The 19,482-nt window shown below is 30.7% G+C and overlaps 1 protein-coding gene across 2 annotated transcripts in view; it reads right to left on the bottom strand.

Annotated features, from left to right (window-relative positions):
* The window catches only part of Oamb (Octopamine receptor in mushroom bodies), a 501,549-nt gene extending 482,572 nt beyond the window's left edge, over positions 1 to 18,977 (bottom strand). The window contains exon 1 of one of the 2 annotated variants that reach the window (XM_075292480.1): positions 17,790 to 18,977. The gene's annotated coding sequence lies outside the window, so the exon portion shown is untranslated. The remainder of the gene's footprint in view (positions 1 to 17,789) is intronic. The other variant, XM_075292479.1, reaches the window with a different exon arrangement.
* Positions 18,978 to 19,482: the final 505 nt, after the last annotated feature.

Raw genomic sequence — 19,482 nt, 5'->3', positions numbered from 1 at the left:
AAACATAAATAATGATGAAGAACAAAAAAATATATATAATCTCTACAACGATGTATTCGAACAATGTAACTACACCAAAAAAAAAAAACAAATAACCTTACAATGAGAATACAACAAATTCAATTTATTTATATTCAAAATTACAATGTTTGTTTCTGTTTTCTTTATTAGGTTTATTGATTTGATATAAACAAAAAAATATATGAATGACATTCATGAGTTGGTTCATAAAAGAAATCACTCATTCATTCATTCACTCAGAATCATTTGCATTTTTTTTTTTGTGAAGTTTTCCAACATGAATGATTTTTAAGAAAGTACGTCAATGAATGGGTCTTCAATGCCGCGTACTCTTCTAACTGAAAAATCTTAATATTGACTGTAAATTCTACTTATTCACTCACTCAATCAATTCAAATTCGATTTATTTTAATTTAGTATATTTAGATTTTTTAGGGTGTTACTCAGTGCGATGCACATATAATTTAATTTAAATGTTCAAATTGTTTTATGTTTCACACTGAGAGAAAAATGTTAGAAAATTTTGTAATGCGATTTAAACTGAAAGAAAAACAAGTAAGGAAAATCTAAAGTCGGGCGGGGCCGACTATATTATACCCTGCACCACTTTGTAGATCTAAATTTTCGATACCATATCACATCCGTCAAATGTGTTGGGGCTATATATAAAGGTTTGTCCCAAATACATACATTTAAATATCACTCGATCTGGACCGAATTACACACAAAGAAAATTTCATTAAAATTGAGCCAACGAAACTATTTCATTGATATAATGAAACATTTTCATTGCGACAATGAAAATATTTGTTAATAGTACGAAACGTTTCATTGATTAACAGAAAATTCATTATAATAACGAAAAATGTCGTTATATCAACGAATTTGTTTCATTGGTTCAATTTCAATGACACATTTCGTTAATATAACGAAGTTTTTTCTATCAGTGTAGATAGATTTCTACAAAATCTATAGACTCAAAATTTAAGTCGGCTAATGCACTAGGGTGGAACACAATGTTAGTAAAAAAAATATGGGAAACATTTAAATCTGAAGCAATTTTAAGGAAACTTCGCAAAAGTTTATTTATTATGATTTATCGCTCGATATATATGTATTAGAAGTTTAGGAAAATTAGAGTCATATTTTCAAATTTTCGACTAAGCAGTGGCGATTTTACAAGGAAAATGTTGGTCGAAATCAGAAAAACATATATATGGGAGCTATATCTAAATCTGAACCGATGTCAACCAAATTTGGCACGCATAGCTACAATGCTAATTCTACTCCCTATGCAAAATTTCAACTAAATCGGAGTTAAAAATTGGCCTCTGTGGTCATATGAGTGTAAATCGGCCGAAAGCTATATATGAGAGATATATCTAAATCTGAACCGATTTCAACTAAATTTGGCACGCATAGCTACAATGCTAATTCTACTCCCTGTGCAAAATTTCAACTAAATCGGAGCAAAAAATTGGCCTCTGTGGTCATTTGAGTGTAAATCGGGCGAAAGCTATATATGGGAGATATATCTAAATCTGAAGCGATTTCATCCAAATTTGGCACGTATAGCTACAATGCTAATTCTACTCCCTGTACAAAATTTCAACTAAATCGGAGTTAAAAATTGGCCTCTGTGGTCATATGAGTGTAAATCGGGCGAAAGCTATATATGGGAGCTATATCTAAATCTGAACCGATTTCAACCAAATTTGGCACGCATATCTACAATGCTAATTATACTCCCTGTGCAAAATTTCAACCAAATCGGAGCAAAATATTGGCCTCTGTGGTCATTTGAGTGTAAATCGGGCGAAAGCTATATATGGGAGCTATATCTAAATCTGAACCGATTTCAACCAAATTTGACACGCATAGCTACAATGCTAATTTTACTCTCTGTGCAAAATTTCAACTAAATCGGAGCAAAAAATTGGCCTCTGTGGGCAAATGAGTGTAAATCGGGTGAAAGCTATATATGGGAGCTATATCTAAATCTGAACCGATTTGGCTGATATTTTGCAAGTTTTTCGAGACTCATAAAATATTCGGATGTACGGAATTTGAGGAAGATCGGTTGATATACACGCCAATTGTGACCAGATCGGTGAAAAATATATATGGCAGCTATATCTAAATCTGAACCGATTTTTTACAAATAGGGATACAATAGGGATCGTCTTTGAGCCGAAACAGGACCCTATACCAAATTTTAGGACAATCGGACTAAAACTGCGAGCTGTACTTTGCACACAAAAATACATCAACAGACAGACAGACGGACAGACAGACAGACAGACGGACATCGCTAAATCGACTCAGAATTTAATTCTAAGACGATCGGTATACTAAACGATGGGTCTCAGACTTTTCCTTCTTGGCGTTACATACAAATGCACAAACTTATTATACCCTGTACCACAGTAGTGGTGAAGGGTATAAAAATATTGGGAAATTGTTCAATCATCTTCAGTTCATCACGAAATATTGACTAAATAAAAAATAGAAATTAAAAACATTGACCTCGAGCTCGTTTTTATCAACAATTATCAATTGGAAAAGTCTAAATACAGGTCGAATATAATAAAAACATACATAATATAAAATAAATTTATTTCTATAAAATATATTGCCAAAATTTTATTTCTTTTCACAATTTTGTCAACATTTTATTTCTATAGAAAATTTTGTCAAAATTTTATTTCTATAGAAATTTTTGTCAAAATTTAAATTCTTTAAAACATTTTGTCAAAATTTTATTTCTTCATTCGTTTTGTTTCGTTATTGTTGGTTTTGTTCTTTAATCATTGTTGTTGTTTTTTTTTTTTTTTTTTTTTTTTTGATTTTAGCTTAAAACCATACATTGACCGAACTACAAGTGTAGCTTAACCAACAGAGGAAAAGAATGTTTGTCAAATTTATTTGGGCAAATCCCTATAGATTGCAAGATGGTTGGATGGACGCACGCTTTGGAATTACCACATTCCTCATCACAACCAACAGAGGTTGGTTAAGCTACACTTGTAGTTTAGTCAAATTTTATTTTCTTAGAAATTTTTTTCTATAGAACATTTTCTCAAAATTTTATTTCAATAGAAAATTTTACCAAACTTTTATTTATTTTGTCAAAATTTTATTTCTATAGAAAATTTTCTCAAATTTAATTTCAATAGAAAATTTGATCACACTTTTATTTCTGAAGAAAATTTTGTCAAAATTTTATTTCTGTAGAAAATGTTGTCAAAATTTTAATTCTATAGAAAATGTTGTCAAAATTTTATTTCTATAGAAATTTTGGTCAAAATTTTATTTCAATAGAAAATTTTGTCAACATTTTATTTCAATAGAAAATTTTGTCAACATTTTATTTCAATAGAGAATTTTGTCAAAATTGTATTTTTATATAAAATTATATCTAAAATATATCGAAATTTTATTCCTATAGAAAAAAATTTTATTTCTATTGAAAATTTTGTCAAAATTTTATTTCTATAGAATATTTTCTCAAAATTTTATTTCAATAGAAAATTTTACCAAACTTTTATTTATTTTGTCAAAATTTTATTTCTGTAGATTTTTTTTTCAAAATTTAATTTCAATAGAAGATTTGATCAAACTTTTATTTCTGAAGAAAATTTTGTCAAAATTTTATTTCTGTAGACAATGTTGTCAAAATTTTATTTCTATTGAAAATTTGGTGAAAATTGGATTTTTATAGAAATTTTGGTCAAAATTTTATTTCAATAGATAATTTTGTCAACATTTTATTTCAATAGAAAATTTTGTCAAAATTGTATTTCTATATAAAATTATATCTAAGATATATCGAAATTTTATTCCTATAGAAAATTTTGTCAAAATTTTATTTCTATAGAAAATGTTGTCAAAATTTTATTTCTATAGAACATTTTCTCAAAATTTTATTTCAATAGAAAATTTTATCAAACTTTTATTTATTTCGTCAAAATTTTATTACTATAGAAAATTTTATCAAAATTTAATTTCAATAGAAAATTTTATGAAATTTTTTTTTTGTAGAAAATGTTGTCAAAATTTTATTTCTGTAGAATAGGTTGTCAAAATTTTAATTCTATAGAATTTTTTTTTTCTAAATTTTATTTCTGCAGAAAATTTTGTCAACATTTTATTTCAATATAAAAGTTTGTCAAAATTGTATTTCTATATAAAATTATATTTAAAATATATCGCAAATTTAGTCAAAATTTTATTTTTATAGAACATTTTCTCAAAATTTTATTTCAATAGAAAATTTTATCAAACATTAATTTATTTTGTCAAAATTTTATTTCTATAGAAAATTTTCTCAAAAATTAATTTCAATAGAAAATTTTATTAAAACTTTTATTTCTGAAGAAAATTTTATCAAACTTTTATTTCTGAAGAAAATTTTTTCAAAATGTTATTTCTTTAGAAAATGTTGTCAAAATTTTAATTCTATAGAAATTTTTTTCAAAATTTTATTTCTGCAGAAAATGTTGTCAACATTTTTCAATGATCTTCAGTTCATCACAAAAGAAATAAAAGAGTGACCATACACTACTTCCATGTATTTTTTTAGTTCTCATCACTTTTTCTGTAGTACAAACAATGTAGGTATAAAGAGGCGATTTTAATTAAACTGTGGACCATATCCAAATTCTAAGCAAGGTTAGGTTAGGTATAATGGCAGGCCAATATTTCAGACTCACATAGACTATTCAGTCCATTAGGATACCACTGTGGTGAACTTCTATCTTATCACTGAGTGTTGCCCGATTCCATGTTTAGCTCAATGACGGTTGCGGTGAAACCACTTATAGAAGCTATGAGACACTCTGAAATGCCAACCTGCACTGCTAAGAGGGGATAATCCACCGTTGAAACTGGGATTGAACCCCTGACCTTTTAAATGCATGGCCGGTATGTTAACTATAGCACCACAGCAGGTATGTTAACTATAGCACCACGGTGGCACCTAAGCAATAAGAGTGGCCCAATATCCACTAGGCCACTCTTATTGTCATCAACACACAATTATCGTTAAAGCAACTCATACAGTCAAGAAGTTCTTTTTATAAACAATGTTGTTGGGTACACACACGATTTAAAGAACATTTGTTTAAAGAAAACGAAGCACTGTGTAGTTGTTTGTTTTCTTACAAACAATGTACCAACTGCAACTTTTAAACACAGACATAATGTAAAGTACTTGAACCAGACACCTTTCAAAAGTAGACAATTGTCGTGAGGTACTTGTTATATCAACACTTTAAAATTAACATAACCTATCATAAGTGAACACGTCCCAAATGTGGACAAAAATTAAGCAACCAAGACACAATATGCTATACGACTAATCTGACACTGATTCCACATACCTCGTTTCAGAAGGTAAAATGTCAAAATATTACTTACACTGAACAAAATGTATCGTGACGTATATAATTCAATTTGACAAAAATTTTCTATAGAAATAAAATTTTGACAAAATTTTCTAAAGATTAAAAGTTTGACAAAATTTTCTATAGAAATAAAATCTTGACAAAATTTTGTATAGTAACAAAATTTTGACAAAATTTTGTATAGTAATAAAATTTTGACAAAATTTTCTATAGAAATAAAATTTTGACAAAATTGTCTATAGAAATAAAATCTTGACAACATTTTCTACAAAATTAAATTTTGACAAAATGTTCTATAGCAATAACATTTTGACAAAATTTTCTATAGAAATAAAATTTTGATAAAATTTTCTATAGAAATAAAAACTTGACAAATTTTTGTATAGTAATAAAATTTTGACAAAATTTTCTATAGAAATAAAATCTTGACAAAATTTTGTATAGTAATAAAATTTTGACAAAATCTTCTATAGAAATAAAATTTTGGTAGATTCTTTTTGGGGACCGGCTATATATAACTATAGGCCTATATGGACCAATTTTGGCATGGTTGTTAGCGACCATATACTAGCGCAATGTACCAAATTTCAACCGGATCGGATGAATTTTGCCAAGAGCTCCAAGATCCCCCAAAATCTGGGGATCGGTTTATATGTGGGCTATATATAATTATGGACCGATGTGGACCACTTTTTGCATGGTTGTTAGAGACCATAACTTACACCATGTACCAAATTTCAACCGGATCGGGTGAATTTTGCTCTTCTAAAAGCTCCGGTGGTCAAATCTGGGAATTGGTTTATATGTGGCCTACATATAATTATGGACCGATGTGGACCAATTTTTGCATGGTTGTTAGAGACCATATACTTACACCATGTACCAAATTTCAACCGGATTGGAGGAAGTTTGCTCCTCCAAGAGGCTCCGCAAGCCAAATCTGGGGATCGGTTTGTATGGGGGCTATATAATTATAGACCGATGTGGACTAATTTTTGCATGGTTGTTAGGGACCATATACTAACACCCTGTACCAAATTTCAGCCGGATCGGATGAAATTTGCATCTCTTAGAGGATCCGAAAGCCAAATCTGAGGGTCCGTTTATATGGGGGCTATAGGTAAAAGTGGACCAATATGACCCCTTTGCAATACCATCCGACCTACATCAATAACAACTACTTGTGCCAAGTTTCAAGTCGATAGCTTGTTTCGTTCGGAAGTTAGCGTGATTTCAACAGACGTACGGAAGGACATGCTTAGATCGACGCAGAATTTCACCACGACCCCGAATATATATACACCCTCAAAAAAAATCGCTTCTCTAACATATGTTCCAAACATATTTTGCAGGAAGCACATATATTATTGGATACCGCCGAAACATTAATATGTTTGTTTTATGTGAGCATATTATATGTTTGGAAGCATTTTGAGTCCAAAAATAGTATATGCTTGGAAGAATTCCCCAAAGAAGATTGTGTTCATTCCCTCACATATTTTTAACTTCCACTAAATTTTTGAGTTCTTCGCATCTTTTTCTGTAATACAAATATGCTGTTTTTTTTTTTTTTTCAAATGTCTATTTTCTTGGTTCCGAATGTCTATTCTCTTTATTCCGAATACTCAATCTACTATTCAAATTAAATAATATTTAGACTTAAGCATACCAAATTTTTGGCCATATTATAAAACAGTTTTCCGAAACAACATACAAGCGGTTTCACAGAAATTGCTCTCATTTCATTCTCTCGCTGTGTTATATTGATATCTTTTTATTCAACCCTCCCGGTTTCCATTTCTATTTCTTTCTCTATACTAACTCTCTCTCTCTCTGTCGCTCTCTGAATAAAGTATCACAACATATATATGTTTACTCGATATTTGTAAATTTATATATGTTTACATTCACGCATATTATTTTTATGAAACATTCATGCCCCAAACATAATATATTCTAACATATTAACATATGTGTCCCAAACATTTTGTGTTAGTTGAGGAACATTATATGTTTGCACTTAAATATATTGTGTTTAAAAATTGTGCCCGAAACACATTTTGTTTATATCAGAACATATGAAAAACATATTTTTCTAACAGTGTACTTTATGGGGTCTTAGAGCAATATTTCGATGTGTTACGAACGGAATGACAAAGATAATATACCCCCCATCCTATGGTGGAGGGTATAAAAACAGAAAAACACAATTAATTTGAAATTCGTTTTCTAGTTTCAAGTCCGCAAAATTCAAATTTAAAAGAGAATTGTGGCCAATAATATCCTTATTTCAATTCTCGGCTTCTATGGCTCGGAAACAAAACAATAATCATTAGTGTTATCGCAAAATCTTTGGAACCGGACAAGCTTTTTTTTCAGTGTATTGTGTAATACAAGACCTAAAATTAATATTTCTCTTAGAGATATTTACATTCTGAACAAAAACTTATTCAGTATTGACGAAACATCTTCTATTTTCATTATGAGATCAACTAATTGTGAAACGGCCCTCATACATTTAATATTTGTATGTAATTGTTAAAGTGTACATTTGCCAAATAACATATGAACAAATATATAAAGGAATATTCAAATTTATTATTACACTCATAATGGCTTTTCTATACAATTTAAATTATTTATTACTTTGTAAGGCTGAATAATGTACATTTTGATTGTAATCACTTGTTAATTAATTAAATGGAATTCTATTATTGCAATATGATCGAAATAGTTTTCGACAATAAAATAATTATGAGTAGTTGTGTGTGATTGTAATTTGATTGCATTTTGAAATGCATTTATTGATAATAATAGAAAAATAGGAATTGAAAGGATTATAGAAATTTTAAAAACAATAAAAATATTTTATACAGTGATGGAAAAAAATTAAATTAGTTTTAATAAAACAAAATAACTCAACTGGTTTGAAATAGAATCAAAATATGTTGTATATAAATGTTTCATAAGTTGAAAACATCTTAACTAAATAATTGAAATATGAAACTAAAATTATGCTAAACACACTAAAAAAATATTGTACGAATACAAATTTTGCTTAGCATAGAAAACGCATTTCTGTAAAATAAAGTTATTTTCCTTGTCCAAAAGTCGATAAACTTTTCCATGAAGTCGTATTGTCCTTATAATTAAGTGATTTGAAATGATTTGAAAATGGGTATCTTAACATGAAAGAAAAAATTTATAGGCTAAGGTCAACTTGACTTTAATAATTCAGAAAAATTCTTTAAATTTAATGAAATTGTCTTTAAATTTGTTGTCTTTTTGAATCTTGACTACAAAGCAAAAAATCGTTCAAATATAGGACATGTTTTTCAACACTTTATTTTAAAGACGTTTTGTACTTGAAACACAGCACAATTTCTACTGGAAGTCGAGTCCTAATTTGGAAAATAAAGTTGCCGTTAACTCGTTTTTTAGGGACTTTGATAGCATATGAAGCAAAAAAGCTGAGAAAGCGAAAAATTAAAATTTGCTTTCTAGAAGCAAGTACACAAAACCTAAATTTAAAAGAGAATTGTGTCTTAAAAGTATCCTTACTTGTATTCTCCGCTTCTTTGGCTCGGAATCAATACCAAATTTTTTAAAGTAAAGACAAAATTTTTGGAACCGAGTATGCTTTTTTTTTCAGTGCATACAGTTTGCAAGAACCAGAAGGAAACAATATAGACACGTTGTATATTCGGCTCAGAGCTGCTAAGAGCCGACCCCTGAGTCCATCTAGCCATGTCCGTCTGTCTGAGGGGCCATGGCTAGATGGGTCAAAATGTAGTCCTATTCATTTTGGCACACATTTAGCTATAGCCCCCATATATTCTTATATGGCCCCATAAAGCAGAGTTTTACTCTGAAGAGCTTTAAATTATGTACAAAGAGTACAATTGATAGTTTCATAAAGTGTGCCAAATTTGCTTGAAACCGATTTCGATTTAAATATAGCTCTCAGAGATATCTTTCGCCCGATTTACCCTCATATGACCATACACTAAAAAAACAGAGAACCCATCAGGAAGGAAAATTTTGGTTCATTTTAGAAAATTTGAACTAAACTGTATTACAAACCCAGATGTCACTTCTTAAAGAAAATTTCGAAATTGGAAGGAAAACATTGGAGTTCAAAATTTCAAAAATGTCTTAAGTACCACTTTTACGTATAGCCCCCATATAAACTGACGCTCAGATTTGGCTTGCGAAGCCTCTTGGAGGAGCAAAATTCATCCGATCCGGTTGAAATTTGGTACATGGTGTTAGTTCATGGTCTCCAACAACCATGCACAAATTGTTCCATATCGGCCCATAATTATATATAGCCGCCATATAAACCGAACCCCCGGTTTGTCTTGCGGAACCTCTAAGAGAAGCAAATTTCATCCGATCCGGTTGAAATTTGGTACATGGTGTTAGTATATGGTCTCTAAGAACTACGCAAAAATTTGTCCATATCGGTCTTAATTATATATAACCCCAATTTAAACCGATCCCCTGATTTGACCTCCGGAGCTCTTGGAGGAGCAAAATTATCCTATACGGTTGAAATTTGGTACGTGGTGAAATTTTGTACATTGCGCTAGTATATGGCCACTAACAACCATGCCAAAATTGTTCCATATCGATCTATAGTTATAAAGGGTGATTCTTTTGAGGTTAGGATTTTCATGCATCAGTATTTGACAGATCACGTGGGATTTCAGACATGGTGTCAAAGAGAAAGATGCTCAGTATGCTTTGACATTTCATCATGAATAGACTTACTAACGAGCAACGCTTGCAAATCATTGAATTTTATTACCAAAATCAGTGGCAGAAAATCCGCTTTTTTATCGACAAATTTTGTTCAGCGATGAGGCTCATTTCTGGTTGAATGGCTACGTAAATAAGCAAAATTGCCGCATTTGGAGTGAAGAGCAACCAGAAGCCGTTCAAGAACTGCCCATGCATCCCGAAAAATGCACTGTTTGGTGTGGTTTGTACGCTGGTGGAATCATTGGACCGAATTTTTTCAAAGATGCTGTTGGACGCAACGTTACGGTGAATGGCGATCGCTATCGTTCGATGCTAACAAACTTTTTGTTGCCAAAAATGGAAGAACTGAACTTGGTTGACATGTGGTTTCAACAAGATGGCGCTACATGCCACACAGCTCACGATTCTATGGCCATTTTGAGGGAAAACTTCGGAGAACAATTCATCTCAAGAAATGGACCGGTAAGTTGGCCACCAAGATCATGCGATTTGACGCCTTTAGACTATTTTTTGTGGGGCTACGTCAAGTCTAAAGTCTACAGAAATAAGCCAGCAACTATTCCAGCTTTGGAAGACAACATTTCCGAAGAAATTCGGGCTATTCCGGCCGAAATGCTCGAAAAAGTTGCCCAAAATTGGACTTTCCGAATGGACCACCTAACACGCAGCCGCGGTCAACATTTAAATGAAATTATCTTCAAAAAGTAAATGTCATGGACCAATCTAACGTTTCAAATAAAGAACCGATGAGATTTTGCAAATTTTATGCGTTTTTTTTAAAAAAAAAGTTATCAAGCTCTTAACAAATCACCCTTTATAATTATGGACCGATGTCGACCAATTTTTGTATTGGTATTTGAGGACATATATTATCAGATGAATTTTGGTCTTCCATTTTTTTGCATGGTCATTAGAGACCATATACTAACACCATGTACTAAATTTCAGCCTGATCGGATGCAATTTGCTTCTCTTAGAGGCTCCGCAAGCCAAATCGGGGGATCGGTTTATATGGGGGCTATATATAATTATTGACCGATGTGAACCAATATTTGCATGGTTGTTAGATACCATATACTAACACCATGTACTAAATTTCAGCCTGATCGGATGCAATTTGCTTCTCTTAGAGGCTCCGCAAGCCAAATCGGGGGATCGGTTTATATGGGGGCTATATATAATTATGAACCGATGTGGACCAATTTTTGCATGGTCATTTGAGACCATATATTAACACCATGTACCAAATTTCAGCCTGATCGGATGAAATTTGCTTCTCTTAGAGGCTCCGTAAGCCAAATCGCTCTTAACAAATCACCCTTTATATAGCCGATCCCCAAAAATAATCTACCAAAATTTTATTTCTACAGAAAATTTTGTCAAAATTTTACTACTATACAAAATTTTGTCAAAATTTTATTACAATAGAAAATTTTGTCAAGATTTTATTTCTATAGAAAATGTTGTCAAAATTTTCTTTCTATAGAAAATGTTGTCAAGATTTTATTTCTATAGAAAATTTTGTCAAAATTTTATTACTACACAAAATTTTGTCAAGATATTATTTCTATAGAAAATTATGTCAACATTTTATTCCTATAAATTTTTTTTTTTTAAATTTTATTACTACACAAAATTTTGTCAAGATTTTATTTCTATAGAAAATTTTGTCAAAATTTTATTTCTATAGAAAATTTTGTCAACATTTTATTACTATACAAAATTTTATCAAGATTTTATTTCTATAGAGAATTTTATCAAAATTTTATTTCTATAGAAAATTTTGTCAAAATTTTATTCCTACAGAAAATTTTGTCAAAATTTTATTACTATACAAAATTTTGTCAAAATTTTATTACTATAGAAAATTTTGTCAAGATTTTATTTCTATAGAAAATTTTGTCAAAATTTTATTTCTATAGAAAATTTTGTAAAAATTTTATTTCTATCGAAAATTTTGTCAAAATTTTATTACTATACAAAATGTTGTCAAGATTTTATTTCTATAGAAAATTTTGTCAAAATTTTATTACTATACAAAATTTTGTCAAGATTTTATTTCTATAGAAAACTTTGTCAAAATTTTATTGCTATAGAAAATTTTGTCAAAATTTTATTTCTATAGAAAATTTTGTCAAAATTTTGTCAAACTGAATTATATACGTATTTAATAGGCTTTTTTTGTTTAATATATACCCCGTATGGACTAACTTACAATTGAGAAGACGGTGTTAAGAAGTTTTAAGATACACCCAGAAAAAAGTGACCCCTTCTTTAAGTTAAAATGAACTCATTGTGAAGAAAGTTGAACTTCGTATAGCGCCAAAGCCATTTTTATTTGTTTGACGATGTGATTTTCGTAGAAATTAGGAATAATGTATTCCATATATTAGTTAACATTTTCCTATATTTATGTACCACTATACTATAGAATGAAAAAATTTAACTAATTTGAATTCATATATGGAATGATTTTATTGAAATTTTTTCATTCATTTGGACAAATCTTACACATTTGTGGTAAAACTTTTACTTCATAATTAGAACTGCTTACCTTCGTTTTTAAATACAATTTTATTTATTTCTATAAGCAACTTTATCTTCAATAAAAGACATGTTTTATTAATATATTGAATATATTTATTAAGAATCAACAGCATCGAATCTCTTTGCAATATTAGTTTATTATTCCACTATTTCCAATTTCCGTGTGATATTATCAACTGTAAAACCCACTTTTTCTTCTTCTTGTACTTTTCACTTTTAATAAGTTGCTGCCTAACGATTTTGTCCTCCTTTTACAATTTCAATACCTACAAATATAATAAAATCATAAAACATTTTTGTTTCAAAAGGTTAGCGTCACTGAATATTACCTGATAATTGAAGATTCCAAAATGAAGACAAATGAAAGGGTTGTTATTCTGCTGGTGTTTTCTTCCTTTATACACTATCACGAACATTGATAGATTTATTTTTAAAAACGAAAATTTTTCTCACTAATTTAAAATAACAAATATTTTATATATTTTATTTGTTATTTATTATATTATTTTACCATATTATTTTTTAACAATCTCTCCGTATACCAAAACAACGCGATTCCAACTAGAAAAAACAACCGACGCGCAAACATATCGATTACACCCACGCGCAAACACATCGATTACGATGACAGGTATCGATTACAGGTAGACAATAGAAATTTAGGAAAATTTCCTATATTCTAACAAGCGTGTTTCCTTAAGTTTTGAAAGGATTGCATACTTCTTAGTACGAATGAACTAAAATATTTTTCTATGCCAAGTGTTGTTCGTATGTATGAAAAACTTTCTATTATAAAGGAAGTCGCAATTATCATTTTATAAGAAATTTTACTAATTTTGAGGAAACTTGGTTTTAGTTCGGTTTTTGTTTATTTTTACGAATGCTTTGTTATCGGTGAATAAAATTTTCTTTTTCAGTAGTAAATTCTTATACCCAGCGAAGAAAATAGTATGAGTAAAATTCCATGCCTTATTCTTGTTAATGAACTATTCCTAACTGCTTACAGTTTAGGATTTTTTTACTGAAACGAGTAAATTTTATTATTTTTCACAAAAATTTACCTTGATGGAAATAAAATGGATAAACTATATTGATGAAAATTTTTTCGTTTAGTTTCGAAGGCACTTTTTTCTGGGTGTACCTTGCCATCGGCAAGTGTTACCGCAACCCAACTAATTCTTTAGTGCAAGTTTCTATGCAATCCATGGTGGAGGGTACATAAGATGCGGCCTGGCCGAACTTACGGCCGTATATACTTGTTGTAGTTAATTTAATTAACGTATACAAAAAATTATTAAAGTCAAGAAAACTTTTTCAAAATATAATAACAATGAACTAAAATAGAATAAAATTGGCTTTAGTGCGTTATAGGGTTTCTTTTTTAGTGCAGAAACCAACGTTTTACTCAAATTGAAGTTTACACAAGGAATAGAATTACTATGCATACCTAATACTATGCGGTTCTGATTTCGATATATGTACACTGAAAGATGAGTTTTCTTTTCTGAAGAACAAAGTTTTAGACAAACTATTTTTTTCTTTTTGGCGCCAAAAAATTTTCTATTGAAGTAAATAAATATCATTGCAACACTTTTTAAGAAAATACTTTATAACAAAAGGGAATTTCCTTTGTCTAAAATTTCGTTCCTGAGGAAAGTATTTTTTTCTTTGGGTGTATATTTTTTATAACACCAAAAAAAAAATTAGAGGATTTGAGATGGTATCGAAAATGTAAATCTATAAAGTGGAGCAAGGTATAATATAGAATTTAGACATTCTTTACTGGTTTTCTTAACATTTATTTCCTTTTAATTTTATGAGAACGAATTATAGTGAAAAATTCAAAAATTCTCGTTATTTGAAAAAAGCATTATGGTTAGGTTAGGTAGCAGCCCGATGTATCAGGCTCACTTAGACTATTCAGTCGATTGTGATACCACATCGGTGAACTTCTCTCTTATCACTGAGTGCTGCCCGATTCCATGTTAAGCTCAATGACAAGGGACCTCCTTTTTATAGCCGAGTACGAACAGCGTTCCACTTTGCAGTGAAACCAGAAGTTTCACCAGCATAACTGAGGTGGGATAATCCACCGTTGAAAAACGTGTTGGTGCTCGGCCGAAGCAGGAATCTAACCCACGACCTTGTGTATGCAAGGCGGGCATGCTAACCATTGTACCAGAGTGGCAAAGCATTATATAAATCTCAAAAAATTTAGTTTAATTTTCACACGAGATTGCCTTATATAAACTTACAAATTTGTTACGGCTGTCAAATGAGTCTCCAATCTATATAAATGTACTACTACCTCTGTTAAAAGTTGAAATTAAGAACTAAATTGAAGAAATGATGAATTGAATTCATAATTTGTTATTATTATTTTTAAGAAAAAACGTCCCTAAAATATTAGGGATATATTTCAGTTCAGAAGTCAAATTGGGAGATCAGGCTGTGTGGAAAAACGATATTTTGGAATATGGACTGACATTGGACCATTTGCTGACTCAGTATAACACTAACTTTGCAATTTCAAGCAAATGGGATGAAAAATGTGTCTTCTACGCTCTCCAGTAGTCAAATCGGGAGATTGGTTAAAAACCAATTCCCGATTTGACAAACACGTTACGCAGCAACTTATTAAAAGTGAAAGGTACAAGAAGAAGTTTTACAGTTGATGACATTACTTGGAAATTGGAAATAGTGGAATAATAAACTAATATTTCAAGGCCAGTCGATGGTGTTGATTCTTAATAAATATATTTAATATTGAACAAAATAACTGGGTTATGGTAACCAGGTTGTAGGGGGGTGTCTCCAACTCAGTGAGTGATGGCAGTGATGGAGTGCGGCGAGAAGACTCGATGGTGGTTGTGGACTGTATCATAGGCCTTAGAGACAACCTCACCAGAGAAACGGTCTCCTATTTGTGGGAGACAATGTAAGTAACTTGTGGGGATAAATTCTCTCGAGGAATGAGATCAATCCACACAAGTGTAAATACCCAAGTGGAAGAGACAGAGAAATAAAACCCAAGTCGATTAGTTCAAGTTAGTGTTTATTGTGTATGATGAATTTCCTCACCAAATGATGCTGATCCGGTTATACTGGTTAACAAGAGTGAAACAAATTTAAGTTATAACCTACCAAGAAACCTTTTTAGTACAACATAATTCATTTTGTTTGACATTTAATTTTATGTTCTAAGACTAAAGAGGATATTTCAAACATTTTCAAACTGTAACTTAGAAACTATTGTAATTCAAAATAGGCGTTACATTTTAATTCAATTTTAAATATTTCAATATTGTGATAAGTATAAAGCTGTAACTTTATACAAATATATTAATAAAACATGTATTTTATTGAAGAAAAAATTGCCTATATAAATAAATAAAATTGTATTTAAAAACGAAGGTAAGCAGTTCTAAGTTTGAAGTAAAAAGGTTTACCACAAATATGTAAGATTTGTCCCAATGAATGAAAAAAGTTCAATAAAATCATTCCATATATGAATTCAATTCAGTTAAATTTTTTCATTCTGTAGTATAAGGGTACAATGTTAACTAATATATGGAATGCATTCTACCTAATTTCAACGAAAATCACATCGTTCACAAAAATAAAAGTGTTTTTGGCGCTATACGAAGTTCAACTTTATTCACAATTAGTTCATTTTAACTTAAAGAAGGGGTCACTTTTTTCTGGGTGTACATTGTAAGTTAGTCCATATTGGTTATATGTTAGACAAAATAAAAAGCAGAGTAAACAAATATATAATTCAGTTTTTGACCGGAATATATAGGGGAGCCTATATGAATAATTACGAACCCATATGAACCAGTTTTTGCGCGGTGACCAGAAAGCCAGAAAGTGAAATAGGGCGTCAGTTTATATATAACTATCAACCGATAATGACCAACTTTCGCAAGGTTGTTAGAGACCATATACTTACACCACGTACAAAATTTTAACCGGATCGGATGAATTTTGCCCCTCCAAGAGGCTTCGGAGGTCAAATCTGGGAATCGGTTTATAAGGGGGCTATATGTAATTATGGACCGATATAGACCAATTTTGACATGGTTATTAGAGACCATATATTAACACCATGTACAAAATTTCAAACGGATCGGATGAATTTTGCTCCTCCAAGAGGCTTCGGAAGTCAAATCTGGGTATCGGTTTATATAGGTGCTATATATAATTACGCACCGATATGGACCAATTTCTGCAAGGTTGTTAGAGACCATATATTTACACTACGTACAAAATTTCAACCCGATCGGATGAATTTTGCTCTTCCAAGAGGCTCCGGAGGTCAAATCTGGGGATCGGTTCATATGGGGGCTATATATAATTATGGACCGATATGGACCAATTTTGGCATGGTTATTAGAGACCATATATTAACACCACGTACGAAATTTCAAATGGATCGGATGAATTTTGCTCTTCCAAGAAGCTCCGGATGTCATATCTGGGGATCGGTTTATATAGGGGCTATATATAATTATGGACCGATATGGACCCATTTTGGTATGGTTGTTACAAGCCATCTATTAACACCACGTACCAGATTTCAACCGGATCGGATGAAATTTGCTTCTCTAAGAGGCTCCTCAAGCCAAATCCGGGGGTCGGTTTATTTGGGGGCTATACGTAAAGTGGTCCGATATGGCCCATTTGCAATACCATGAGACCTACATCAATGCCAAGTTTCAAGTGGAGTGATTTCCACAGACGGACGGACATAGCTAGATCGACTCAGAATTTTACCACGACCCACAATATATATATATACTTTATGGGATCTTAGAGCAATATTTCGATGGTGGGCGGTATAAAAAAAAAAAAAAACATTAAAGTTTGGTGTTGTTGTTTTCCATATAACTTCATCAAAATTTTGGGACTAATTTTCATGGGGACCATAGCCTCTAAAAAATCGTAATAATAACAAAAATCTCATTCCCTTTTCGTTGTCTCAATTTTAATGTCACTTTTCGTTCATATGACGATGTTTTTTCTACCAGAGTAATTATATATTTTCTTCACCTTTTTTTAGTATTTTGAAGACAAGGATAACTATGCCGTTTCTTTAGATGATATAGCACTATAAATATTATTTTTTATATTGTTTCCTTTTTCACTTGCACAATATAGATTTTGGAGAAAAGTGTAGTAATAATCGTAGTAAATTTTCTTGCTTTTATATTATTAAATATTGTATACACATATATCATACATTACAAAATTTCATATTTTATTTTCGATAAATATTGTTAGAATTTAATATATTATTTTTTTTTTTTGTATAACTTAATTTATTACATGTTATTTAAAAGATTTCACAACGAACACATTTTCTATTTTTTTTTTCAATTTGAATTCTATAAAAATTTATTATACATTAGAATAATTAGTTAATTTGCTTATAACACACGTTTAGCTCAAATATTTTCAAATGCACATATATTATTTAACATTTTGTAAATTTGTATTATTTTGCTTAGATTTCATTTCATATGACTTGGGTCAGTTTACACTTTTGAATGTAGATTTTTATTTATTTATTTATTTTTTTTTTTTTTTTTGTAATAAACACAAATTTTTATTATTTGAGATATTTGTTTTTCTGACTTTGAATATTTTGAGATTTTTTATTACTCTATTTGGCCACTAAATATGGTTTTTAAATATTGCCCATGGGCCAGCATATTATTTCCTTTGACATTTGACATTTTCACTTTGTTTGATTTCCGTTTCCGTTGAACTTTATGCCACGAAGAACCCACGTAGACTAAATAACGGATTAAAAGAAATATTGTTAAAATGTTGCTGCTGCTGCCTACTTGCTTGCTATTGCTTACTGCTACTCTTGCAACGGCTTTAGCTAAGGAAATGCTTTTAAGTTCTCACATCAGCCTTGGAACTTCAAACGTGTTGGTTAGTGGGCGCCAGCAAATCCTTTTACAACATCGAACATTGGTTTGTTGGTTGTAGTTAATAGACCTCGTGATACACTGACACGCTATCACCAATTTCTTATCCCTATGTCTCATTCACAATATTCACTTTCCGTTTCACCGTTGTCGGCTTAAAATACGAACCGTTAGGTTTTCTTTTTCTTTGTTTCTTTTACGTTTTTTTTTTTTTTGTTTTATTCTACTTCACATTGTAGAACAGCGTTATGACCGTTTACTCGGCATTTTCAACACAAACTGATTTTCCATGTGCTACACTGACTGTTGTTTGGCCCAATACGAGTTCTGTTTTCACTGAACCAAAGCCCGCGAATACCAACAAACGGCCAACAAAAACACTCATCCACAAAACAAACATTTACACTTACATACGTTCCACAGAAAATACACTCATCGTAATATTAATACGTTTACCTTTATGGTATAAGAATTTTAACTATTTTGGTATGAAAATATTTTTTGTACACATTTTCTAACATAATTTTCAAAATTTAATTTCAAACAAAAATTCAAAAAGAAAATTTTATTTCAATGATTGCTCGATTTGTGCCAGATTCTTTAAGACAAACGAGTTTATTATTATCACATATGAGCGTGATTTGTGTTGTCAGCGTGATTATTAACGTGAATGCGATTTTCTCCCGTGAGCGTGTTTTCTCAGAGAGACAATTATCCCAGACTACCAACTTGTTCCAGTCTCATAGTATTGAAATCAGTACTGATAAATGTAACACTTTGTACTTTTTTGCTACTTTTTGAGTTGA

The sequence above is a fragment of the Haematobia irritans genome, chromosome 1, assembly GCF_050003625.1.
Source record: "Haematobia irritans isolate KBUSLIRL chromosome 1, ASM5000362v1, whole genome shotgun sequence".
In the NCBI taxonomy this organism is placed as follows: domain Eukaryota; kingdom Metazoa; phylum Arthropoda; class Insecta; order Diptera; family Muscidae; genus Haematobia; species Haematobia irritans.
The sequence above is the reverse complement of the archived record's forward strand: the minus strand, read 5'-3'. Positions and strand labels throughout refer to the sequence as shown.